The sequence below is a fragment of the Phocoena phocoena genome, chromosome 1 (genome assembly GCF_963924675.1).
Source record: "Phocoena phocoena chromosome 1, mPhoPho1.1, whole genome shotgun sequence".
Classification (NCBI taxonomy): domain Eukaryota; kingdom Metazoa; phylum Chordata; class Mammalia; order Artiodactyla; family Phocoenidae; genus Phocoena; species Phocoena phocoena.
The window spans coordinates 42,904,637-42,929,562 of record NC_089219.1 but is presented as its reverse complement, the minus strand read 5'-3'; the positions used below and the strand labels follow the sequence as shown (position 1 = coordinate 42,929,562).

Genomic DNA, 24,926 nt, shown 5'->3' with positions numbered 1-24,926 from the left:
TGTGACTTGCTGGCTGCATAATTCAGGCAAGACTTTTCATTTCTCTTAGCCTTGATATTAGATGGAGATAATAGTCATCATTTGCCACGTTCATTAGACAGGGCTGCTATAAGAGCCAAATAATTATTAGGAGGGAAGGAGGAGCTCTAGGCAATGGTTTTTTGTCTGAGAAAGCTTCTGTCCTATAAATAGAATCCATTGAGTGTCCTCTGGAGTGATTTTCCATCTTCTTTCTCCTGGCTACTGTTATAAATCTCATTTTCATGTTTAGTAAAGAGGAGAATTACGAATTGGCTTGAACATTTAAAGTCTCATTTAAATCCACTCTGGAAAATTGTTTCCCGAGGAGAAGAGAAATGGAGGCTGTCTGAGTGACTCTTCTGAGGGCTCAGTCTGCACAGCGGCCCACCTACTCTCAGTTTGTTTGTTTGTTTTTAAAATTAATTAATTAATTATTGGCTGCACTGGGTCTTCGTTGCTGCCCACGGGCTTTCTCTAGTTGCGGTGAGTGGGGGCTACTCTTCCTTGCGGTGCTCGGGCTTCTCACTGTGGTGGCTTCTTTCGTTGCCGACCGCTGGTCCTAGGCGCACGGGCTTCACTAGTTGTGGCACATGGGCTCAGTAGTTGTGGCTCGCAGGCTCTAGAGCACAGGCTCAGTAGTTGTGGCACATGGGCTTAGTTGCTTCACGGCATGTGGAATCTTCCCAGACCAGGGCTTGAACCTGTGTCCCCTGCATTGGCAGGCGGATTCTTAACCACTGCACCACCAGGGAAGTCCTCTACTCTCAGTTTGATTTCTTGGTTGTTGCTCCCCACACCTCATCCTACTCAGGTTCATTAGGTACCTCCTGGTTTTCTAAAAGGGTTCTGGGTACAAATGAGGCTCCGGGGCATCCGTGTGTGTGTGTGGGGGGGGGGGGAAATCACATGGTTACACAGCTAAGTTTGGTAGAGTGGAAATTCAAGACTTAGTTTTCTACCTGTGGGTTCAGTGCTCTTTCCTTTGTGCCCACTCCTCCCTCCATGAAGTCTTCTCTGGCTATTCTAGCCTCCCTTGAGGTCTTTGGGGAAATAAGCATGCTCTTTAAAATATAGACAGCTCCTAATGTAATATTAGACATGAAAGTGCTTAAAGCACAGAGCCTGGTGTGCAATAAATGCTCAAGAGACATCTGAATCAGCACCTGTGATCCTTCTGAGCAACTTAACGCATATTTATTGAGCATTTCCTCTATGCCAGATCTTTTTTTTTTTTTTTTCGCCATGCCACGTGGCTTGTGGGATCTTAGTTCCCCGACCAGGGATCGAACCCAAGCCCTTGGCAGTAAATGCACAGAGTCCTAACCACTGGACTGCCAGGGAATTCCCCTTAGATCTTTATATTAAAGATGCCCCTGCTCTTCAGGAGCTTAAAAATTATTCAAAGAGACTGAAATAAACTTAATTGCAACATAATGTGACCCAATGAAGTACAAAGAGCTGTGGGATCATGAAGGAAGGACCCTCACCAAGCATGAATAATGATAGTCCCTTGCATTTTATATTGACAGTTTACAAAGTGCTGCTCACATCTCTTACCCATTTAACTTTCACGGGAACCCTCTGGGGTATGATTAATTATCCACATTTTGCTGATGAGGAAGCTAAGACTCAGAGAATTAAAGTGACAGAGTCATAACCAGAAAGCTGGGCAGCAGCTTAAAATAATGAAAAGACCACTAGCCTGGAAGTCTGGACATTTGGCTTGTGTGTCTGTCACTTGTGACTATATGATCTTAGATAAGTAACTTTCCCTCTCTGGGTCTTGGTTTTGTCACCTGTAAAGTAATGTAGTTAGACTAGAAAGGCTCTAAGACCCCTTACAGCTCTGATATTCTCTGGACGAGGAGATAAAGTCTCGGGTTGGGGGATCTGGAATTAGATAGATGGGTTGTGTGATTCTGGACAAGTGAAATAGCCTCAATGATTTCATGATAAAGTGGAGATATTAGTAGGGTCCACCTCATAGGGTTTTTATGAGGATTAAGAGTAGTAATACACGTGAATGAAACATATTGCCTGGTAAAGAGGAAGCGTTCAACAAATGTTAGCAACAATTATTACTTATTCTAAGAGTCTGTGCTGGGCCTCTTCCTACCACAGCAGTTGTGCACGACAGAGCCTGATTCTGGCCACCCATGGGGTCTTAATAGAAATAGAGCTTGTTTTGTAAAGCTTCAGAGTAGTATTTAAGTATCTCTTGAAATTCAGAGACAGTATGGTATAAGAGAAAGAAAAAATCAGTCAAACATGTCATAAAAATCCCAGTTTAGGGGACTTCCCTGGTGGTCCAGTGGCTAAGATTCTGCGGTCCCAATGCAGGGGCCCTGGTTCGATACCTAGTCAGGGAACTAGATCCCACATGCTGCAACTAAGAGTTCGCCTGCCGCAACTAAAAGATCACACATGCCACAACTTAAGATCCCTTGTGCTGCAACAAAGATCTCACATGAGGAAACGAAGATCCCCTGTGCCATGACAAAGACCTGGTACAGCCAAATATATGAATAAATAAATAAATATTAAAAAAAATAAAGTGGGTGCATTTAAAAAAAATATCCCAGTTTAGTTCCTTACCAGCCTTGTGGCCCTAGGCAGGTCACTTCACCTCCCCATGACTCAGACTCCTAATTTGTAAAAGTGAAGATAGTACCAATTTTGCAGGCTTGCTCTGAGGCTTGAATAAGATTATGTGTGTAAAGCATCCAGGACGTCACCTGGCACGCAGTTGGTAAGAATGTAGCAGAGATTGGTGAGACCAAGTGCTAGGTTTCTCTGACTGCTCTTAGGGTATTTAAATCTAGAGATTCTGTGCTCTCTGCTCTCAGGTCTCCAGACCAGTAAAGATGCCAAGTTTTATGCCCCTCTCCACCAGGTTCAAGAAGCCATTCAGCAATGAGAATGAGACCTTGGTGGTTCAGTTTTCAGTAAAACACAAGCAAGGCACCCATTGCGGTGGTGGGTTCGTGAAACTCTTTCCTGACACCCTGAACCAGGAGGATATGCATTCAGAATCTGAGTATTACATCATGTTTGGTAAACTCTCTGATAGCAGTCGCTGTCAGCCCTGTGAGGTCTTAATGAGAGCCACTGTAGTTGTAGAAAAGGCTCAGATGGAAATTTATTTTTTAAAAAATTTATTGTATTGAAGTATAGTTGATTTACCATGTGTTAATTTCTGTTGTACAGCAAAATGATTCAGTTATATATATACAGTTTTTATACACACATACACATTCTTTTTCATATTCTTTGGAACAGGAAATTTCTAATGTGATAGGTCCACCTCCCTCTGTGGTAAGACTCTTAGAAGACCTGAGAAAAGCAACTCTAAACCTAAATGTTAATATAGAGGTGAAGAGTCACATGGTATTAACAAGGCTACAGTACAGAGAGACACTTTCCATTTCTAAGAGAAAAAGAAAGGGATCAGAAACTGTGTAGATACCCTCAAATATACCTATTACAATAAGGCTTTGTGCTCTGAAGGAGGTTCCTGCCCTCAGGGAGAGAAAGGCACAGAAGGTTAGGGAAATCACCTTTATCCAACATCTGTAGTGCATCCAGTGTTGCATCTGTAACCTCAGTATACTGGCCCTCCTTGGGGCAGTCCAGCTCTTACTTAGCTCAGTTTCAACGTGGTTGATATTTAAAGAAACAACGGCAACTAATCCAACTCCCAAATCATTGGTGAAGAATGTGGATTTTACTGAAGGTTTTTACAAATTCAGAGGAAAGGGTTAAACTACACATCATAAACCAACATTTCCTTAAAATTCTCTCTATTTTTTCTTTTCCCAGGGAACTCCAGATCTCTCTTTTGCCCTCGCCAAAATCCTCCTCTTCATCCTTTTTCTGTCTGAATCCCTTCTCCCTCAACTCTCTTTCTTACCTTTCAATTTCTTTCTTATTTTTCTTTTTTTTTTGCGATACGCGGGCCTCTCACTGTTGTGGCCTCTCCCGCTGCGGAGCACAGGCTCCAGACATGCAGGCTCAGCGGCCATGGCCCACGGGCCCAGCCGCTCCACGGCATATGGGATCCTCCCGGACCAGGGCACGAACTCGTGTCCCCTGCATTGGCAGGCGGACCCTCAACCATTGCGCCACCAGGGAAGCCCTCTTTCTTATTTTTCAATCCCTTTCTTAGGTAGACCAATAAAGCACTATGGGGGTCTAAAACATGAGTCTGCCCATCTCTATTTTTTTCAGAATCTACCCTTCTCACAAGGCACTTATATCTGTAACGTACATGGTAGTTGTAGTAGGGAAATTGGAAATAGGTTTTTTTAATGTGATTTTTTTCCCTTTCAAATTATTTACTTGATGCTCAAACAACCCAACAAGTTTGGGCTATTATCATCTCCATTTTACAGATGAGAAAACAAAAGCAAGAAATTTGCCCAAGATGAGTAAGTTGGAAGTCAGATTTTGAACCCAGTCTGTCTGGCTGTAAAGCCTGGGCTTTTCTACTCTACCCTCTTGCCTTCTGCTTGGTGTGGACACAGGCATATGAATCATTTTTTTTTTTTTTTTTTTTTTTTGCGGTACGCGGGCCTCTCACTGTTGTGGCCTCTGCCGTTGCGGAGCACAGGCTCCGGACGCGCAGGCTCAGCGGCCATGGCTCACGGGCCCAGCCGCTCCGCAGCACGTGGGATCTTCCCGGACCGGGTCACGAACCCGTGTCCCCCGCATCGGCAGGCGGACTCTCAACCACTGCGCCACCAGGGAAGCCCATGAATCATTTTTTAAAAGGCAGAATGAAGACATATTTTTAAAAAGGTATTGATGAGGAGTTATGAGATCACAAAAGATGACATGTCCACCTGGGGGCTTTTTGGAGAAGGTATTAATTATTCTTTGAAGAATGAGTTAGATTTTAATAAGCAGAAAAGGAGAGAGAGGAAATGTAATTTGGGCATAGGAAACTGTGTGTACAAAAGCTCAGAGACGTGAAATTCAAATGCAAGTAGGAAAACGATGAGACCAGTGTAGCTAGCGCACACTGAGTGTGTGTGTGTGTGTGTGTGTGTGTGTGTGTGTGGTGCACACAGGCACATATTTAGGATAGTCAGAGAGCAATAGCATGGGAAATTAGGTAGAAAAACTAGGTTAAAACCTATTCTTGGTGGGACCTTACTGGTGGCACGGTGGTTAAGAATCCACCGGCCAATGCAGGGGACACAGGTTTGAGCCCCTGTCTGAGAAGATTCCACATGCCTCAGAGCAACTAAGCCCATGTGCCACAACTACTGAGCCTGCACTCTAGAGCCAGCGAGCCACACTACTGAGCCCATGTGCCACAACTACTGAAGCCCATGTGCCTAGAACCCATGGTCTGCCACAAGAGAAGCCACCACAGTGAGAAGCCCACGCACTGCAACGAAGAGTAGCCCCCCGTCGCTGCAACTAGAGAAAGCCCGCGTGCAGCAACGAAGACCCAATGCAGCCAAAAATAAATAAAAATAAAGAAATAACTAAATTTATATTTTAAAAAAACCCCTATTCTTGGGCCTTTTCCAGGTTAAGCTCTCTGGACTCACAAATCAACAGTTTCCTCTAAAGCTTTCACAAAGCAGGAAGAGCCCCAGGCTCTGTTTCTAGTTAGGCTTGGGTTTAAAGCCCAGCAATGCTACTTATTAGCTGTTTGAACTTCTGCAAGTTGCTTAACTTTTCTGGGCCACAATTTTCCCAACTAAAAGTGGAGATAGTAATACCTCCTTGTGAGAATTAAATGACGTGGTATTAAGTGCCTGGCACAGGAGGGGCTTCCAGTTGGGTTTGGTCAATGGAATTCTGGCAGAAGATCACAGGGAGGGAGGAGAGTTGTGTCCCTTGACTGAAGGTCACAGCTTATCTCCTGGCTGCCCTCTCTACTGAACTCCTTTTTTTTCTGGGCTTTGGTAACTGCCCCTTCTCCTAGCCCCTTCAAGCTTAGGGTTGGGAATAGCCTGGAGCATAGCATTATTCCTTATATTTTCTCAATGTCCTGCCCCCACAATTTACAATAGTCCCTTTACGCAGGTTCAATCCCTCATTGGGGAACTAAGATCTCGAATGCCTCATGGTGTGGCCAAAAACAAAAACAAAAACAAACAAACAAAAACAGAAAAAACCTGAAACAAAACAAAGAATTAAAATAGTCCCTTTATTAAATTTTCCTCAAATAATCCTAAATTTGTGTGTGCTATCTCTTTCCTGCTATGTCTGTCTTAGCCACAAAACAGGCAAACTGCCTAAAAGTGATGTAAATTCATGTATTGGGATTTAATTTCCAGGCCCTGACATCTGTGGCTTTGGCAACAACAAAGTACAAGTCATCCCTCATTATCAAGGGAGATACCATGAGAACAACAAGACCATCAAGCACAGGGTGAGTGTGAGGGCTGGTCTTCAGCCTAGGGGGAAGGATAACCATTTTGCATTTGTTATCTCATTTAATCCTTACAACACCCCTGTAAATTAAGTACTATCATCTCCATTTTGCAGATTAGAAAATAGACCCAGAGAAGTGCTGTAAATTACAGGATATCACATAGAAGCAATTGGTCTGAAAGCCTAGGAAGTCATGTAAGCTTATCTCTTGGAACAATGCTTGCCAAGGCCCACTTCCCCACTGCTAGATATTGGAAGAGACGGGGAAGATGGGGAGTGCTGGACTTAGAAATGGGTGGTGAGTTTACCTTAGTAACATCAGGGTTAGAGAGATCTAGGTTGGCTGGAGGATAATAGCTGGATTTCATCAGCCACTCAACAGGAAATCACTGAATGCCATCTCTGTGCTGGGCCTTGGGCTGGGGATAGAGTGAGCCAAGCATGGCTTCTAATCTCTCAAAACTCAGAGTCCAGTATAGGTAAGAGTCAAGCAAAGGAGAATGACTACCTAGTCTGATTGGGGTCTGTGAGAGCACAGAGGAGACCCCAACCTGGTGCCTTAGGAAATGCTTCAGAGAAGCACAAAGAAGGTTTCTACTGTGCTGAGTTTTGAATGATGAGCATGAATTGGTCTTGTAAAGGAAGGTGACAATTTTAGGGAGGATTGAGTTACTAAAAGAGGTAATCACATGAGAAAAGTCAAGGAGACTTGATAAAGAGTAGCACCGCAAGAAGTTTGGCACAAGTAGAGCACAGGGGAGAGGCAGAGACTGAGTCTAGAGAAGGCCCTAGGTCCTGGGTCATTGGAGAACTTGTGTTTGGGGCAAAGTCCTTCCCTAGCAGGACTGTGCATACAGGGACTCCCTGGATCCTGCTCAGGGTAGGCATTGTGCTGGGACCTGCAGATACAACAGAGTCAGAAACGATCCCTGCAGTTGAGAAGCTCAGAGTCTAGTGGGACAGACAGAAAAACAGACAAGATCAAAGAATGACCAGAGCTGTGATAAAGGGAAGGATGGGAACTAGGTGAGACCAGAGGAGTGTGTACTCAGGAGAATGAGACCCAAAGTCTCTTTTGGGTTAACCAGAGAAATGGGATGAGGGATGTGGTAAAGTGTGTTTGTGACTATGAGGGAAGTGGCATTTAGGAACTGAGGGTCTGTTTTAGATGGTGCATTTAATGCTTGAGGTCCAACAGAGGACTGAAATATTCCTCGTTCCCTTTCTAGATCAATAAAGACACTCACCTGTACGCTCTGATTATTCACCCCAATGCTACTTATGAGGTCAAAATTGACAACCGGCAAGTAGCAGCTGAGGACCTGGAGGACGACTGGGACTTCTTGACTCCCAGGAAGATAAAAGCCCCCTATGCCAGGAAACCAAGGAAATGGGATGAATGCCTACAAATAGAGGATCCTGAAGATAGGAAACCTGAGGTGAGGTGTTTCGCTGGGAAGCGGGAGGGGATCTTAGCTGTGGGGATGGGCAAAGGAAGCTAGGAACAATGGAGCAGAAACGGGGAGCATCTTTCCCTCAAGGAGGTGTCCAGCTAAATATTGGTATCCAGAGAGGCATGGAGGGAAGAGGGAAGTACCTCACATTTATTGAGGATTTACTGCCCCTGTTAGCAGCCTCTATGAGGACAAGGAAAGTGATGCTTAAAAAATGAAGTGACTTGCCCAGGCACACATATATTAGAACCAACATTTGAACTTGGATCTCTTTGATTCCAAAGTTATTGATATGGGAAACATGTGGAACATACTCACTGGTTCATTATCATTCACTGGAAAGCTGTACTGGATACAGCTATGAATAGAACAATCCAGGGACTGAAAATCCTCCTGGGACTCAGAATCTAGTGAGGGATACAGACAAGTACATAGATGCATGTCACATTGTGTAATTAATGGTGAGAGTCAGGGAAGCCAAATCCTGTGGGAGCCCCAAACAGGCTCCTAACTCAGGCAGAGTTGGGGTGCAGGTGGTGTTCTGGGAAGGAGGAGGCATGCTTCAGTGATTTGGTTAACCTAGGGATTGGAAACATAGACTTTGGGGTCAGACAGATATGGTTTGTATCCGAGCTCCACCATTTACTAACTGCAAAACCCCACCTATAAGCAGTTAGACCTTGGGCAAGGAATATAACTGCTGTGAAATTTCACAAACAGGGATTATTATAATACCTATATGTGAAGGTTGTTGTGACGATTAAATGAGCTAATATACATAACTTAATGCCTGGTACATAATAAGTTCTTAATACATGGCACTTATGTGTTAATCATGTACTGAATGTCAAACAGTAAATTCATTACAGCAAGGGAAATTGAGTTGGAGGAAAAATATTCCAGACCCTGAGAACCGCAGGAGTTCTCAGGCACATCAGTTAAGTGGAAAGTAACATGGTTATGTAAAGAACTGAAAACAGCAGTTTAGTATTTTAGGAGCATAAAGTTCAAGGTGGAGAGTGATGGAAGATGAGTTGGAATGGTCTGTTGGAGCCAGGTCATGGAGGGCCTCACCTGCCGGGCTGCTGCTCCTGAGGTCAGAGCAGATTCACCCTCATGCAGAGGAGATGCTCAGGGTTCAGCAAGGAGCAGCACGGCACCCAGCAACTGGAATCCATTCTGTAAGGAGAGGCCTGTAGAGAGGTGGGCAGTGGCCCAGCCGTGTGTAGGGAGATTCAATGGGCTCCAAACCTAGGGAGAGGGAGGTGTAGTCAGAGAATTAAGGCAGATGATCAAGCAGTGTCTGGGTCTTCAGCACCCTGGGAGAATTAGGGACTAGTTTACTTCTAGACCCAGCAGGCAGGCTCAGGGCAGCAAGCCTAACCATAGACTCTCCCTCCTGGTGTGGACCATGCACCTGATGTAGTCAGGGTTGGATCAAGGCCTGGAGGAGAGGGGAGAGGCTGCAGGCCTCTATGCTCCCTGTTGAGTAGACCCGGAGAAGGTGGAGACTACTTAGATAGGCTGGGCGCTATCAAGTCTACAGCCCCCAGGAGAGGATGCTGACTGTTAATGTCTCAGGAACCACAAAACAGCTGAGGCATCCCAGGAACTAGGGAACTTCATGCTACTGAATGACTGTGAGTCTAGTGGGCTTGGCAGCAAAGCTTTTAGTAAATCTGGGAAGTGGTCAGCACCAAGGTGAACTGCCAGGTAGATAGAGCAAAACTTTGGAGGCTCCAGAGCAGAAGAAATATGAACGTTAGGAGAGGCCATGACTTGGAGCTCTGTTTTAGGAAATAGAAGGGACTTGGGGTACAAGGGAGGACTGATACAGATCTGGGAGCATGCTGGGGTACAAGGCAGGTCACTAAGAGAGGCCTTCAGGAAGAGGGACTCAGACTAGAAGACTTGTTCTGACAATCGGGGCACAAAACTGGGGAAGGGAGAGGGCCAGGATAAGGGAAATTCCCATCTTATTTGAGCTTAAAGTAGTCAAGGTCAGAAGGATAGAGAATATGAGGAGGCACTGGAGTTGCTTAAAGGCTTTTTCTCTGCTGTATGTTTTGGATTTGTTTGCAGAGCCCTGAGCTGGGCTTTCACAGGGGTGAGGACAGGAAAGCGGCAGGGGTAGGGCGCCAGGTCCAACCCTACTGTACTCTGTACCCGTTTCATACCGGCCCACCCATCTGCACTCATGGAGGAACATTTTGTTTAAGGACTGGGAAGACTTCGAATACATCCCAGACCCAGAAGCCAGACGACTGGAATGAGGCAATGAATGGGGAGTGGGAAGGGCCCCTGATACCAAACCTGAAGTATAAGGTGAGGGGGTCTCTCCTGCCAATCGGTATGAGAAATAAGAGAGAAAAGATGTAAATTTTAATCTACAGAGCAGAAACTCTGAGATCCTGTGGTCATCTTCCTCCTTTCCCCTTCTCTATAAGACTGTAGCCTCATTTGGGCCATGTTCTCAGGGCTGTGCCTATCTGGGAGAAGGTGGTCAAGGTTGATGCTGGGAGGCAGAGGTCCAGGGAGCCCTAGGCAAGGGATTTGTCCGGAGTGGTGGAAATCAGTCAAAGGAACATGATCAAGACAGGAAATGGGTCTGGGGTCAGGAACCGGAAGTCTCAGAAGTGGTCCAGAAAGGGGAAGGGTAGGACATAAATGAGCCAGGCATGTTGGGGGAGGGGGGGGGAACTTCTTTTTAAGGCTAAGTCCTGACCTCATGTCAGAAATGAGAGGGAACTAAAGGAATCAACTGTCAAATGCTCCAGAGATAATACTGACTGAAACAAACGTTGTTTTATTTGGTCACAGTTTCCTGCACTGCACACCAGGAAGAGAATGGCCCCAAGTCCAGAGTCCTTAGATGGTGGTTCCCTGTGAAGCTACATTTTCTTAACATCATGAACAAACTTATGCAGAGAGCTGGGACCAGGCTCAGAATGGGTCTCTGCTACCTGGTTCATATCCCTCTGGGTAGAAAGGGAGAACCTGGGGGCTTCCCTGGTGGCGCAGTGGTTGAGAATCTGCCTGCTAATGCAGGGGACACGGGTTCGAGCCCTGGTCTGGGAGGATCCCACATGCTGCAGAGCGGCTGGGCCCGTGAGGCACAACTACTGGGCCTGCGCGTCTGGAGCCTGTGCTGCGCAACAAGAGAGGCCGCGATAGTGAGAGGCCCGCGCACCGCGATGAAGAGTGGACCCCGCTTGCCACAACTAGAGAAAGCCCTCGCACAGAAACAAAGACCCAACACAGCCAAAATTAATTAATAAACTCCTACTCCCAACATCTTATTTAAAAAAAAAAAAGAAAGGGGAACCTGGAAGAGTCTTGTGCATTAGCTCAAAGAAAGGGAGAGAAGCTCAAGGAATCCTGCTCTGAATCCTTATGCCTAATTGATTAATCTTTCTGATTGCATGAGAAGAATGGAAAAATACTAATGCCATGTTCACTCTTTGGTGCTTTGCTTAGGGACAATGTAAACCTCGGATCATTCACAATCTCAGTTACCAGGGGGAGTGGATTCATCCAGAAATAGACAACCCTGAATATAAGCCCGACCCAGCCATTTGTCACTATTATAACATTAGTGTCCTTGGCCTGGACCTTTGGCGGGTAAATCTCTCTGGGCTCAGAGCCAGGGAAGAACAGTCCCTCTAAAGGTTCCACAAAATAGAAAGAGCTTCAGGCTGGAAATGACAAAACTTGAGTGAGTCTTGACCTTTCTAAACCTCAAACTGTTCCTCTTTAAAATGGGATTAATTATATTCATCCTAATAATTATAATAGCTAAAATTTATTGAGTCTCTACCATGTACCAAGCACTATTTCAGAGACTTTGCAAGTGCCATTTAACTCTCACTATGAAATCTCCTACTTCTAAATGTGAAAACTGACGTTCAGCAAAGCTAGCTAACTTGCCTGAAGACACATCTGGTAAGCAGAAAAGCTGGAATTTGAATGCAGGCCTTTCTGAGGCTAGATTCAGTGTTCCAATACTTTATACTGCTAGGCCGGTCCTATGTAAATCTTGGGGTAGTTCTGGAAATAAAAGGGAATCAGAGATGTGGTAAAGCTTTGAAATATTAAAATCCCCAGATAGATGTTGGGACTGATTGTCCCAGCCATGATGACAAATCCTGACCTAGCCTCCCTCTTCTCTGTCAGTTACCTTTCCTGGCTCTGATTTGAAGGAAGAGAGGAGGGCTCAGATACTCAGGCCTTCACAGAGTTGTTTTCTTCCAATGAGACCTGATGTTGAAAATGTGAGGATTCTTTCCCAGCTCAGGAGAAAGAGAGCACCCCAAGTGCCTGCCTCAGAGTGAAAGCTTTAGCCCAGGAGGCCTCTTGGAAACTGCAACCTATCAATACATAGTCTTGGAATTCCCTTGGAGAGGAAGGGGAAGTGAACATTAATATCCCTTATTATTACCCTGTATTATGTTTGAGAGAATTGAGAATCAGAAATGTCACATGATGTGCCCAAGAGCACACAGCTAGTGCATGGGAGAGACAGGATTCAAAGGTCTGTCAGCCCGTAAAGTCCTTGTTTATTGATTACACCCACTGTACAATAGAGGCTCTAGAAACTGCAGCCACTTATCCTTGGGTGTATCCTGGAATGTTTTACAGCCAGTGAAATCTCTGTCTCTGACCAGTGATTTCTACAGTTCAAGGCTGCTAAAGGTCTCTTGAACAGACACCCCCAATTTGAAGCTTTCTTGGTTTATTTGTTTACTTTGACTTTCTTGCTTTCCTGGCTCAGTGAGGCCAGCACACAAGTGTAAGGAGATGATGTATGTAAATTACCATGTGCATAGTAGGGGTTCAGGAGAGAAGGAAGAAGAGAGACATATGTCCTTCTTTTGTTCCTTTTTTATCTGAAGAATGTGGATACAGTTTGTACAAATTCCCATTGTTATCTCTTTTTTTTTTTCAGTTGTCCCTTTTTAATAAATAATAGGAACTTTCTACATCTTGAAAAAATATGTGGTCATATTAATATGCCTAATCTGATTGTTTCCTTAAAATGCATTGGGTTTTTTTTTTCCACTGAAAACATTAAGGCACACACTTTAAACAGTTTCTTTGTTCATATACAAAATTTAAAAATTATTTGACACTAATTGCTCTGAGTTCTATCTTCCTCCTCAAGTAGGCAAACCTTTCTATTTGAGAATTTAAACCATGCTGAAGGAGTGTTTCTCAAACTTTAACATGCGTATGAATCACTCAGATCTTAATAAAATGCAGATTCTGACCCAGCAGGTCTGGGACAAATCCTGAGAGACTACATTTCTGAAACTCCAGCATTATCTCTCTTTTTTTTTTTTTGTCTTGTGATACAGTTCTGTACAACGCTGACATCACCCTTGCAGGCATCCTTTCCTTTTAAGTTCTAGTTGGGTCTGGCACTCCCAAGTCCTACTGCACCCTACCCACTCAGCCAAACCAACACATCCAGTTTATCACAGGGTCCCTGCACCTCACTGGAAAAGCCTAGAGACTCTCAGCATAGAGATGGGCTGGAATTCTCTCACCTGCCCTGCACCAACCCGGGGTTCCAGATGCTCTGTGAGTCCATCGCCCTCTGCATCAGGTCCTAGCCTAGTAAGCTGCTTAATCTTCCTGCTTAGTCCCTGACCCATCCTGTTCTCTGTTCCTACACTCCCATACACAGTCCCTTTTCTTTTCTTTCCTTTTTTTTTTCCTTAGGCAGAAGATACTGCATTCTTTCATCAGGACAGAGGCTAGGAGGAGATGGCAGTGAACAAGAAAATTCTTTCTCTTAGCTTTGGGACTCCTTATGATCTTTGAAGGAGTAGCGACACAAAATGCAATGAATATAGCCTAACAGCCATAATGCAAAGCAACTGACATTCCTTAGGTCATGTGGTCTGTGTCTCAGGCCTGTGGGGCTGGAGGCTAGGGCTTATCATCTCCGTTTTACTGACCAGGAAGTGGAGGGCTTAGAGAGGTGACTTCACTTGTCAAGATCCCATAGCTAGTAAGTGCCCAAACCTATACTCTTTCCACTTTATGATTCAAGTGGGACATCACAGGAAACCAGGTAACTTTCAGTGAATTAACTTTTTAGGCTTTACAGTCTCACAAAGCTCTTTCTCACATATTCTTTTCTCCTGAGAACTGTAAGAAGAAAGCAGGGAAATTATATTTTCTTCCATTTTCCAGATAAAAACGTGGAGGCACAGAAGAGATATGAGTAAACCAAGGTCCCTCCACTAGTGAGTTGTAGGAAGCAGGACTGGCCCTCATGTCCTGATTCTCAGTTGGAGGCACAGCCAGGAGTTTAGTGTAGGAGGGATGGGGGTAAGTGAGCACCAAAGAGAACAGGGGAGATTGGAAACATTTCTCCTGTGAGTAGAAAAAAATGGAAGAGCCAAAAAATGAGCAGTTCCCTAACCAAGACTGCTGACAGCTCAAAAAGAAAACAAAAAATAAATCCCAACTCACAAAAAGAAAAGAAATCCCAAAGAAAAAAATCATAAAGTTGCATAAGGAATTATTAGAACCAATTTTTTAAATGGCTCAGAGGAAATTAACGATCTTTATTCAAAGTGGCTATTTTGTCATTTATTTTTCTGCTGAAGGCAGGGTTAGGGGGATGATGTAAGCCAAATAAAAGTCTTTCTTATTTAAAAAAAACCAAAACAAAACAAAACATTTTTCAAACCCTAGAGGAAGGACACATGATAACTCATGCCGCAAACTTTCTCGTGGTCACACAACGGCTCTCACATAATTAACTTGCTGATTTATTTAACATATAATGCTAAAGCAAAAAAATCCAGAATGACTCTCCTTTTGTTTCTTTTGAAACATATCCAGATAATGAAAAGTTATGATAATAACTATTATCATTTATCGAATGACCGTTATCTGCTAGACACTGTGCTTTACATATATTATTTCTAATGCTCATGACAACACTTCAAGTGAGTTAGTTTTAATACTTCACTTATGAGGGAATAGGCTCAGAGGAGTTGAGTAACTTCCTCAAAGTCACACAGCTAGTATGTGGTTGAGCTGGTCTGTCTGACTCCATGACTGCTGCTCTTTCTATTTTGTTCCTTTATCATTAATAAACACTGAAATTATTATATACCGTTGACTTGATTCATCCTTTTCTTTAATTGTAAATATTAAATATGTTATTTTAAGAAAATAGAGAAATATGGTAGAGAATCTAAATTATGCTTGCACTTCTTGTTGAACCTTTTCTTTTCCCCGTATTATTTTAGTTTTTCTGATTTTATTGAGGAGAGAACCTTAAAAAGGACATCTATAAGTGGCAGCAGAGACTGTCAATCTGAGCTGGGGCAAGAGCCACTGGACAGCAATTTGGAGCCTAGCAGAATGATGAAAATTTCTTCACAACCCTCTGAAAGAGTGGTCACAGGCTTGGAGAACACAGAACCTTGGGAAACAGTAACGTAACTTCTTTCTAGAGCAGATCAGCTAAGGTGGTACAGCATTCTGGACCCTCTGTGCTCTTAATCATCTTTGTATTCCCTCACTCCACCTCAGTTATTGATTAAAATCTCTGGGTCTGTGGCCTGGGAATCTGCATTTAGCAAAGCTTCCAGTTGATTTTTTAAAGCCTTTTGACCTAGTTCTAATAATCCCATTGTTTTCATTTCAACAGGTGAAATCAGGCTGCATCTTTGACAATTTCCTTCTTACAAATAATGAAGAGTTTGCAGAAGAGGCTGGAAATAAGACCTGGGGAATAAGAAAAGTAAGATTTTCCCTCCCTTGGATTTCCAGGTGTCTGACTCTTCAGTTGTGCACTGTTCTCTGCATTTAAAAAATCAGTCTCACAGTCATTGTCTCATTTGCTGGTTAAATGGCCCTGAGAGACAGGGTAAAGAACTTGTATTCATTGGACATCTACGACCTTGTACTTGACTCTATGACCACTTTCCAAAAGTCTTCCCATTAAGCCCTTAAAACAAACCAGCAAGACAGGTATTGTTATTCCCGTTTTTCAGATGTAGGAATTGAGATTCATAGAGTATAGATAAACTGTACAAGGTCACATGCAGCCTTTAACTTGTTGAGTTAGAATGCACACTCCTTCTGTGTCACACTCCCTGCTCACAGTGTGGTGATCTAGAAGGGAGCCACTGAACCCATTTCTGATGGATGACTTGGAGAAGGAAGCAAGATGTTAGTGCTGTTTACCAGTTTCCCTGCTCTCCTAGAACTATTTTACGGGTGGAGTGAGACTTAGGACAATGGCTTCTTCTTGGTGCCACCCTTCATCCAGACCCCCTGGTTCTGGGCCATTCAAGCAGGTTTGTGGCCAATGCTTGATTACCCAAAAGGCAGGCAAGGCTCATGGTTAGAGCACCAGCAAAGCACAGGCATTAGAAAGAAATTTATTTATTTATTTATCTATATTTTTGGCTGTGTTGGGTCTTCTTTGCTGTGCGTGGCTTTCTCTAGTTGCAGCGAGTCGGGGGGGCTACTCTTCATTGCGGTGCTCGGGCTTCTCATTGAGGTGGCTTCTCTTGTTGAGGAGCACGGGCTCCAGGCACGCGGGTTTCAATAGTTGTGGCATGTGGGCTCAGTAGTTGTGGCTTGCGGGCTCTAGAGCGCAGGCTCAGTAGTTGTGGCGCACGGGCTTAGTTGCTCGGTGGCAAATGGGATCTTCCCAGACCAGGGCTCGAACCCATGTCCCCTGCATTGGTAGGTGGATTCTTAACCACTGTGCCACCAGGGAAGTCCCAAAAAAGAAATTTCTGAGAGAACTTTGATACTTAGCATTTTCAAAGAAGCATTGACACAGTCATCATGGAAAAAATAAAAATTAGACTTTTTACACTTCTTAGTCTGGTTTTGTTTTTACTTTGAGGTTATCATCTAATACTGTTATTTTTAAAATAAATTATTTTATTTTATTTTTGTCTGCGTCGGGTCTTCGTTGCTGCGCGTGGGCTTTCTCTAGTTGCGGCGAGCGGGGGCTGCTCTTTGTTGCAGTGCACGTGCTTCTCACTGCGGTGGCTTCTCTTGTTGCAGAGCACAAGCTCTAGGCGCGCGGGCTTCAATAGTTGTAGCACACGGGCTCAGTAGTTGTGGCTCATGGGCTCTAGAGTGCAGGCTCAGTAGCTGTGGCGCGCAGGCTCAGTTGCTCCGCATCATGTGGGATCTTCCTGGACCAGGGATCGAACCCGTGTTCCCTGCATTGGCAGGCGGATTCTTAACCTCTGCACCACCAGGGAAGTCCTCTAATATTGTTTTATTGAGGAAATATTACATATTGGTCAAGAGCATGAGTTTTAGAGCTAGATTGCTTAGGTTCAAATCCAGGCTCCATTACTTACTAGCTGTACAACCTTGGTCAAGTTGTTTAACGTCTCTGATCTTCAGTCTCCTCATCTATAAATTGGGAACGATGATACCAATTATCTTTTAAGTTCCTGGCATATAGTAAGTGCTCAATACATGGTACTTATTATTATTAACCTAAATATTCACTTGGCAAATATTTGTTGAGTGCTTGTTCAAAGCACTGTTGTAGTTGTTAGAGATATACCAGTGAAATAAAAGAGAGACGTTTCTGCCCTCATAGGGCTTACATTCAGTCAGGGGAGCCCAACAAGAAACATATAAAGAAGTAAATATATATGCATGAGATGGAGAGATAAACTACAGAGAACAATAAAGCAATAGAGAGGGCTGTCATCATGGGGGTTTTGCTCTTTGGTCAGGAGAGACTTTGTTGAGTAAACAACATTTAAGAGACTTGGAGGAAGTAAGGAGCAAACCACGCAGATGTTTGGGAAGAAGAGCCTTCTGGTAGAGAGAACAACAAATGCAAAGTCCCTGAAGTAGAAACATAACTTGCTTGTCTAAGAAAGAGTAAGAAGTACAGTGTGACTAGAGCTGAGTGAGAAAGAATGAGAGTAGTTGGGGCCACTTCCCTGAGTAAAATGGGGAGCCATTGGAGCCATTTTTAGCAAAGGAGTGATATGAACTGGCTCATAGATTAAGATGTTACTCTAGCTGCTGCACTGCAAAAGTCTATACGAATGAAAAAGGACTATAGGGGAACAAAGGCAGAAGCGAGTGGTAGTGGTGGAGGTAGAGGAATGCTCAGATTCTAGATCCATTTTGAAGGTTAAACTCAAAAGGGTGATGGATTAGATACAAAATATGGGTTGGAGTAAAGAGGGATGACTCCAAGGTTTTTGACCCCAATGACCAGAAGGATGGAGTTATTGAGGATGAGCTTTGGAGCACCCCAATAGTTAGAGATCAGGGAGATAAAGTGGAACCAGCAAACAAAACAGAAAGGGTAGCCGGCGAGGTAGGAAGAGAACCAGGACATTATCCTGTAGGCCAAGTGAAGAAAGTATTTTAAGGGGGAAAGGAGTGATCAATTGTATTGAGTGATCAAGAAAAATGAGGACTGAGAATGGACCACTGAATTTAATAACATGGGGTTCATTGGTGACTCTGACAAGAGCAGTTTCAGTGAGATGTATAGGGGAAAAAATGGGTCCAAGAAAGCATGGAAGGAGAAAAACTAGAGACAGCAAGTATAAGCTAGTCTTTTGTGGAGTTTTGCTGTAATAAGTGTAGAGAGAATAAGGTGGTAGGTAAAGGGAAATGTTGGTCAAGAATTTTTTTTATATACAGTAGATCTTCCTGCCTGCTTGTATGTTAATGGGAATGATACAATAAAGAGAAAAAACAATATAGGAGAGAAAGAGAATTTCTAGAACACTGTTTTTGAGAATATGAGAGTGGATGACATCTAGTGCCCAAGAAGATGGGTTGGCTTTCCATAGGAATATGGATATTTTATCCATAATCACAGGAATAAAGAATGACTATATAAGAATAAATACAGGCAGATGGGTAGATTTGGTGGTGGGAGTATATGTAGTTGTATTCTCTGGGAAGCAGACACCAAGATGGTGTTAGAAATGTAGGCGATTTATTGGGGGTAATGCCTGGGAAAGATGAAGGGTAGAGGGTGCAGGAATAGGTATCTGTGAAAGGAGAGACGAAAAGGAGAATTGGGTAGGAATTGTAGTCAAGTGCAGTGCAGCTCTGAGAAAGTCTTGCTAGCCCAACATTGCTCCAGGGGAAAAGGAAAAGGAGAGTGAACCAACCACAGAAATATAATAGGCTCATCAGTTAGCATTAAGGGCTCACTTGAGTTTAGTTTTTGGTTTTTTTTTCTTTTTTTTTTTGCGGTACGCGGGCCTCTCACTGTTGTGGCCTCTCCCGTTGCGGAGCACAGGCTCCGGACGTGCAGGCTCAGCGGCCATGGCTCACGGGCCCAGCCGCTCCACGGCATGTGGGATCTTCCCGGACCGGGGCACGAATCCGTGTCCCCTGCATTGGCAGGCAGACTCTCAACCACTGCGCCACCAGGGAAGCCCCATGGTTTTTTTTTTTTAATTGTCAAATGTCTTGGCATTAAAAAAAATTTTTTTTATATTGGACTATAGTTAATTTTTGAGTTTAGTTTTAATGAGTTTAAAATGAGAACAATCTGTTTTTACTATTTTCTCTAGCCATTTTCTCTGCTTAGGTGCAGGCCTGGCAAGTTGGATTTAACCAGATTTGAAGATTTGCCCAACTAAGGGAGGGAAGGGCAAAGGAGTTGAGGATGTTTGGAAGAGAGCAATCACATAAAAATAGAGAAAGCAGGAAAGGGAAGATATAAGTTGGTTGAGGTCTAATGAAAAGGAAATGGTTTAACATGTTGTTATAGGTCCAGGTGGGCTTGAGGAGTTGGTAGGGTTGGTCTTTTGTTGCCTTTGGCAAGAACTGTTTTGGTAAGGATCGGAGGTTGGGAACAGATCAGTGAGTAGAGCAGCGAGAGGGAAGTGAAGAAATAGAGACATTAACTGTAGCCAGTGCTTTCCAGGCATAAGAAAATGAAGGCCTGATTGAAAGAGAGAATGTGGGAATAACGTGGGAAACACAACAAGATGTCAAGCACTTGCTCCCACTAGGATTGTTGAAGGCCCTATCCTACTGGGCATGCAGGTTCTCAATCTAGCTTTGTCCCCCAGGTCTGGGTAGAAGACCACCAGATTCTCTAGGTGAGGATTAAAGCCCTAGAGGAGTTTAGACTGTGTCTTTTCTTTTTTTTTTTTTTTTTAATTCTTGGTTGCATTGGTTCTTCGTTGCTGCACGTGGGCTTTCTCTAGCTGCGGCGAGTGGGGGATACCCTTCATTGTGGTGCGCGGGCTTCTCATTGCAGTGCCTTCTCTTGTTGCAGAGCATGGGGTCCAGGCACGTGGGCTTCAGTAGTTGTGGCACAAGGGCTCAGTAGTTGTGGCTCGTGGGCTCTAAAGCGCAAGCTCTGTAGTTGTGGTGCACAGGCTTATTTGCTCCACGGCATGTGGGATCTTCCCAGACTAGGGCTCGAACCCATGTCCCCTGCATTGGCAGGCAGATTCTTAACCACTGTGTCACCAGGGAAGTCCCAAGGACTGTGTCCTTTCTTTAAGGCCCCTCTGAGTAGTAAAATTTATGAAGACAGCTCTAAGGATCAAATTCTAGCACCTGGATGAACACATTAGAGAACTCAGAAGTCCCGTTTCTGACTGCAAACTTGTACTGGCTACAGTTCAAAAGCAAATTCAAAGAGTTCCATAAAGGTTGTTTTACTGTGATATACCAGAAAAAGGACCAGACTTGGAACCAGAAAACCTGGTTTCTAATTCTAGTTCTACCACTCACTAGCTATATAGCTTGGGGAACTGATTTAATCAGTCTGAATCTCGTATTCCTCATCTAGAAGGTGGGAGCAGTAACACCTCATACACTGCTGTAAGGAATAGAAATAATGTGTGTAGACTGTCTCATACCATGCTTAGCAATACTGTAGGCATTCAGTAGATGTTTGTTGAATCTGAACCAATTTTATTTATGAACAAATTACACACACACACACACACACACACACACACACTTCTCTCCACCCCACACATACTGAAAATTTATAGGTAAATAAACACCATACCAGAAATCTTTAAGAGTGTGGGAAGATGCCAGACATTTCTAAAGTGAGTTATTTTTGTTTATACCATCTGTAAATTATTTTGAAATTCCACACTCTAAACAGGACATAGAGAAGCAATGGAGAGAACTGTACAAAGAAATGGAAAAAAGAAAACAGGAAAAAGAGGCCAAGAAGAAAAAGGAAAAGGAGGAAGAAAGGGAAGATGACATCTGGGGAATTGAAGAGGGAAGTGAAGAGGATTCTGCTGAGGACCCAGGAAATTACAGGCAGCTGAAGGAAGATGATGATGAAAGAGCATTTCTGGGTAAAAATGTAGAAGTCCATGTTGATCAGAGGATGAACTATAACTGGGTAACAAGTGGTTACTACTCAGAGGCAAATGATGTTGCTTAAAAGGTAGAATGTTCATGGTTTGGCAAAGTCTGGGGAGCAAAATTACTTGCTCTCTCTGAATGAACATTGAATTTGGATTTCTATATCCCATCTCCTTTGCTCTGTATGACCTTGGGAAAGTCCCATCACTTCTTGAGGCTTCTCTTGTCAATGGAAAGGGAGTGATAATTCCTGTTTCATGAGGCTGCTGTAAGGATTAAATTAGCTATGTGTGCAAAGTGCCTGATATAAAAAGACAGTCAACAAATAGTAGCTATTACTACTTACCATTATCATGGTATTTATAAAATAATTGACAGTAAAAAAGCCTCTGTATAAACCTGAGCCTCACTTTCAACTTATTCCAGTATATCCAGTGATGTTATTACAGATGTAAATCTGTATTATTTTGTATTTACTGAGCAGTTCTGATAGCCGTATTTGTGGGCGATAATGCTTGATGTTTTCTTCTTGCAGGTGTATCAAGCACTTAAAAACAAAATCAGACTTCCTCCTAACATAAACAAAGATACTTTGTGAAACTCCTTTTGCTTCTCTGCTGTTTTGTGCAGTAGTTTTTAATTAATTATTACTTGTTTGCAGGTTTGCTGGTTTTATAGTTATCCTTTCTGTACCATCGGCTCACTATATTATTATATGCATTCACATAGCTCTTTACAGATCACAAAGCATTTTCCTATAAATTTGAGCAACTGCTGCAATGTGCTCATTTAATCCTCAGAACAGCCATTGTAGAGGATACCATTATTATCTTCCTTTTACAGATGCAGAAACTGCTAAAAGGAGGCAAGTCACTTGCTCAGGGTCAAATAACCAGTAAGGGGCGGGACCCGTATCTGAACTCAAGTTTGTCTGGTTCCAAAGATTATCCTTCCATTGCATTAGGCTGTTTGTTGAATGAGTGAGTAAATATCTATTACAACTGAGTACAGATAGTAGGCAAGTCTCACATGGAAAAAATACCCTTTTAATAAAAATAATCATAAAGTAATTTTCCTCTTTTAAAAATTTTCTCAAAAAATAAACATACAAACAAGTTGCTGCACAAAGTGTGACAGCCTTTTCATAAGAAGCTGATGTGGCTGCCAGGTGTTCAAGGTGACCATGGTTGATTCCTGGCCCTACTCACTTATCAGCTGTATTACCTTAGGCAAGTAATCTAACTTGCTTGTGGGAGTTATTTTCTGTGTCTCATTTTTCACATTTGCAAACTCAGCTGTGAGGATTAAACGCTGACTCTTCCTTCCTTTATTTTACTAGGACTACACCAAAAATTAATCCCAGTCTAGCTGGAGAGTCAAGCCCAGACACAATGATCATATGATAGCACAGGGCTACAAATTTAGGTCTGGAACATCATAGGTGCTCAATAAATATTAGTTAAAAGAATGAACAAAACTCTGACTGGTGCTTTCAGGGAAGAGTTCACGAAGGAAGTAACTTTTGAACCAGCTCTTGAAGAATTCATGAGTCTGTCTTTCGGAGGAGGATATGTGTGAACCAAATTTCAGAGTCAAAGAGCAGGGCACCTGTATGACAGGACGGGTGTGGTGAGGTCAGGGAGAAGCAGCAAGAACTCCTTCTTCCTTCTTTCCCGTAGGTTGGAGTCGGCTGTAGTGTCTGGGCCTTACAATCTTTGGAATGTTCTGGTTTGGAAAACTTGCCTTTGCAGGGAGGCAAAACTTTACCTCTTCCCTCTTAGGGTCTTCAGCTGGGCCTTAGAATTTAGTTAACGTAAGACAGATGAACAGGAGAAAAACATACAAATTTATTCAATGTAAGTTTTATGTGACACGGGAGCCCTCATAAGGAAATGAAGACCCAAAGAAGTGGCAAAACCTAAATGCTTTAATACTAGGTTAAACAAAGAGAGGCAATTGTGGAAAAGTAACTAAAATGTACAGGGAGGCTAAAGGAAGATAAGAATTATTTTAACAATGTCAGTTTGTGTAGAATTCTCTTGCTTTCAGCTTGATGAGTGTTTCTTTTCTCCTGGTATGTGGAGGGCAGCTCCTACATGGGAGCTTTACCTCCTGTATTCAGAAGGAAAGGAGAGATCAAAGTATCCCTTTTGTATCTGCTGTTTTTCAAGTGCCTTTAGCTTAAAATAACCCTTATGCCTGAGTGGCATATTTTGGGGTAGCATATCTTGGCACTCTTCACCGTTATACCTGTTTCTATAACATAAGAGTGAAAAAGAGCAAGGCTTCAGGTACTGAGTCTAAACCCTGTCTTGGGGCTGCAGGGCTAGTGTGTGAGGAATCTATGTTTTAGGGATACCATTGTTTACTACCAATGTCTGCTCTGATTGGTCAGGCATATGTTCTACCAGTTGTTACATATTTTAATTATCACCAGATAAAGATACTGATTTTCATGCAGAATTCTGAGGGAGTAGTAAACAATAAAGATCCATTTGAGGGAATTCCCTGGCAGTCCAGTGGTAAGGACTCTGAGCTTTCACTGCTGAGGGCACAGGTTCAATCCCTGGTCGGGGAACTAAGATCCTGCAAGCTGCGCCGGGCGGCCAAAAAAAAAAATCCATTTGAATATATTTTTTAAAGTTGCTGTTTTACCTTTGTTAATTTTTTACCTTTATTTTGATTGATTGTACAAACATTATTTCAGAAATTAATGTAATTTTAACAAGAAAAAATTCATGCATAGTTCCATCCATTCTGCACACAGACTGAAATTTTTGTGTTTCCTGCTAGGACTTGTCTTTTGAATACCACCATTCTGCCACTGAACCATACTCCTCCAGATTGAGTTTTTCTTTTGAACTTCTGTTTATATGTTTAATTTTCAAAAGTAACAGATGTTCAGTGTAAAAAACTTCATATCTACAAACACATTAAGAAAAAAGTAAAAATTTTTAATTATTCCCAAATCCAGAGACATCTGTGCAATATTTATTGTCTTTTCTTCCAGTTTTGTGTTTATTCATTGGTTAACTGGTTTGACTTTGGGTTGAAATGATTTAGTTAATCACACTCTTCAGTACGGCACTTTATCCTCTTTGGTCAGTGATTATCACTTTTAAATTTTATTTGTTACTTTTTTTTTTCTCTTTTACTGCCTTTCCCTTCCCCACACAAGCAACTAAGTTCTATCTGATGTAAAACTGTTTTTTGCATATGTTCTTACAAAATATGAATTTTTGTTTGCCCTGGGTGTATTTTTAATTTATGTAAATGGTATAGTGTTTAAATCTCATCTTGTTACCTCATATTTTTCACTATGCACTGTTTTGTTTTATTTTGTTTGTTTGTTTGTTTTTTTGCGGTACACAGGCCTCTCACTGTTGTGGCCTCTCCCATTGCGGAGCACAGGCTCCGGACGTGCAGGCTCAGTGGCCATGGCTCACGGGCCCAGCTGCTCCACGGCATGTGGGATCTTCCCAGACCAGGGCACGAACCCGTGTCCCCTGCATCAGCAGGCGGACTCTCAACCACTGCACCACCAGGGAAACCCTGCACTGTTTTAAAAATGCATTCATGTTAGAAATAGACAATCTGAAAAGACCAAACACTTGTAGTGAAATTTAATTTGTAATTTAAAAAAAAACCTCCCATCAAACAAAAATCAGAACAGAATGGCTTCACAGGGAAATTCTACCAAACATATAAAGAAGAGCTAATATCTATCCT

At 42.9% G+C, this 24,926-nt stretch overlaps 1 pseudogene; it reads left to right on the top strand.

The window, feature by feature from the left end:
• LOC136127052 (calreticulin-like) overlaps positions 1-21,276 on the top strand; it is a 33,985-nt pseudogene extending 12,709 nt beyond the window's left edge.
• The last annotated feature ends 3,650 nt before the right edge of the window (positions 21,277-24,926 follow it).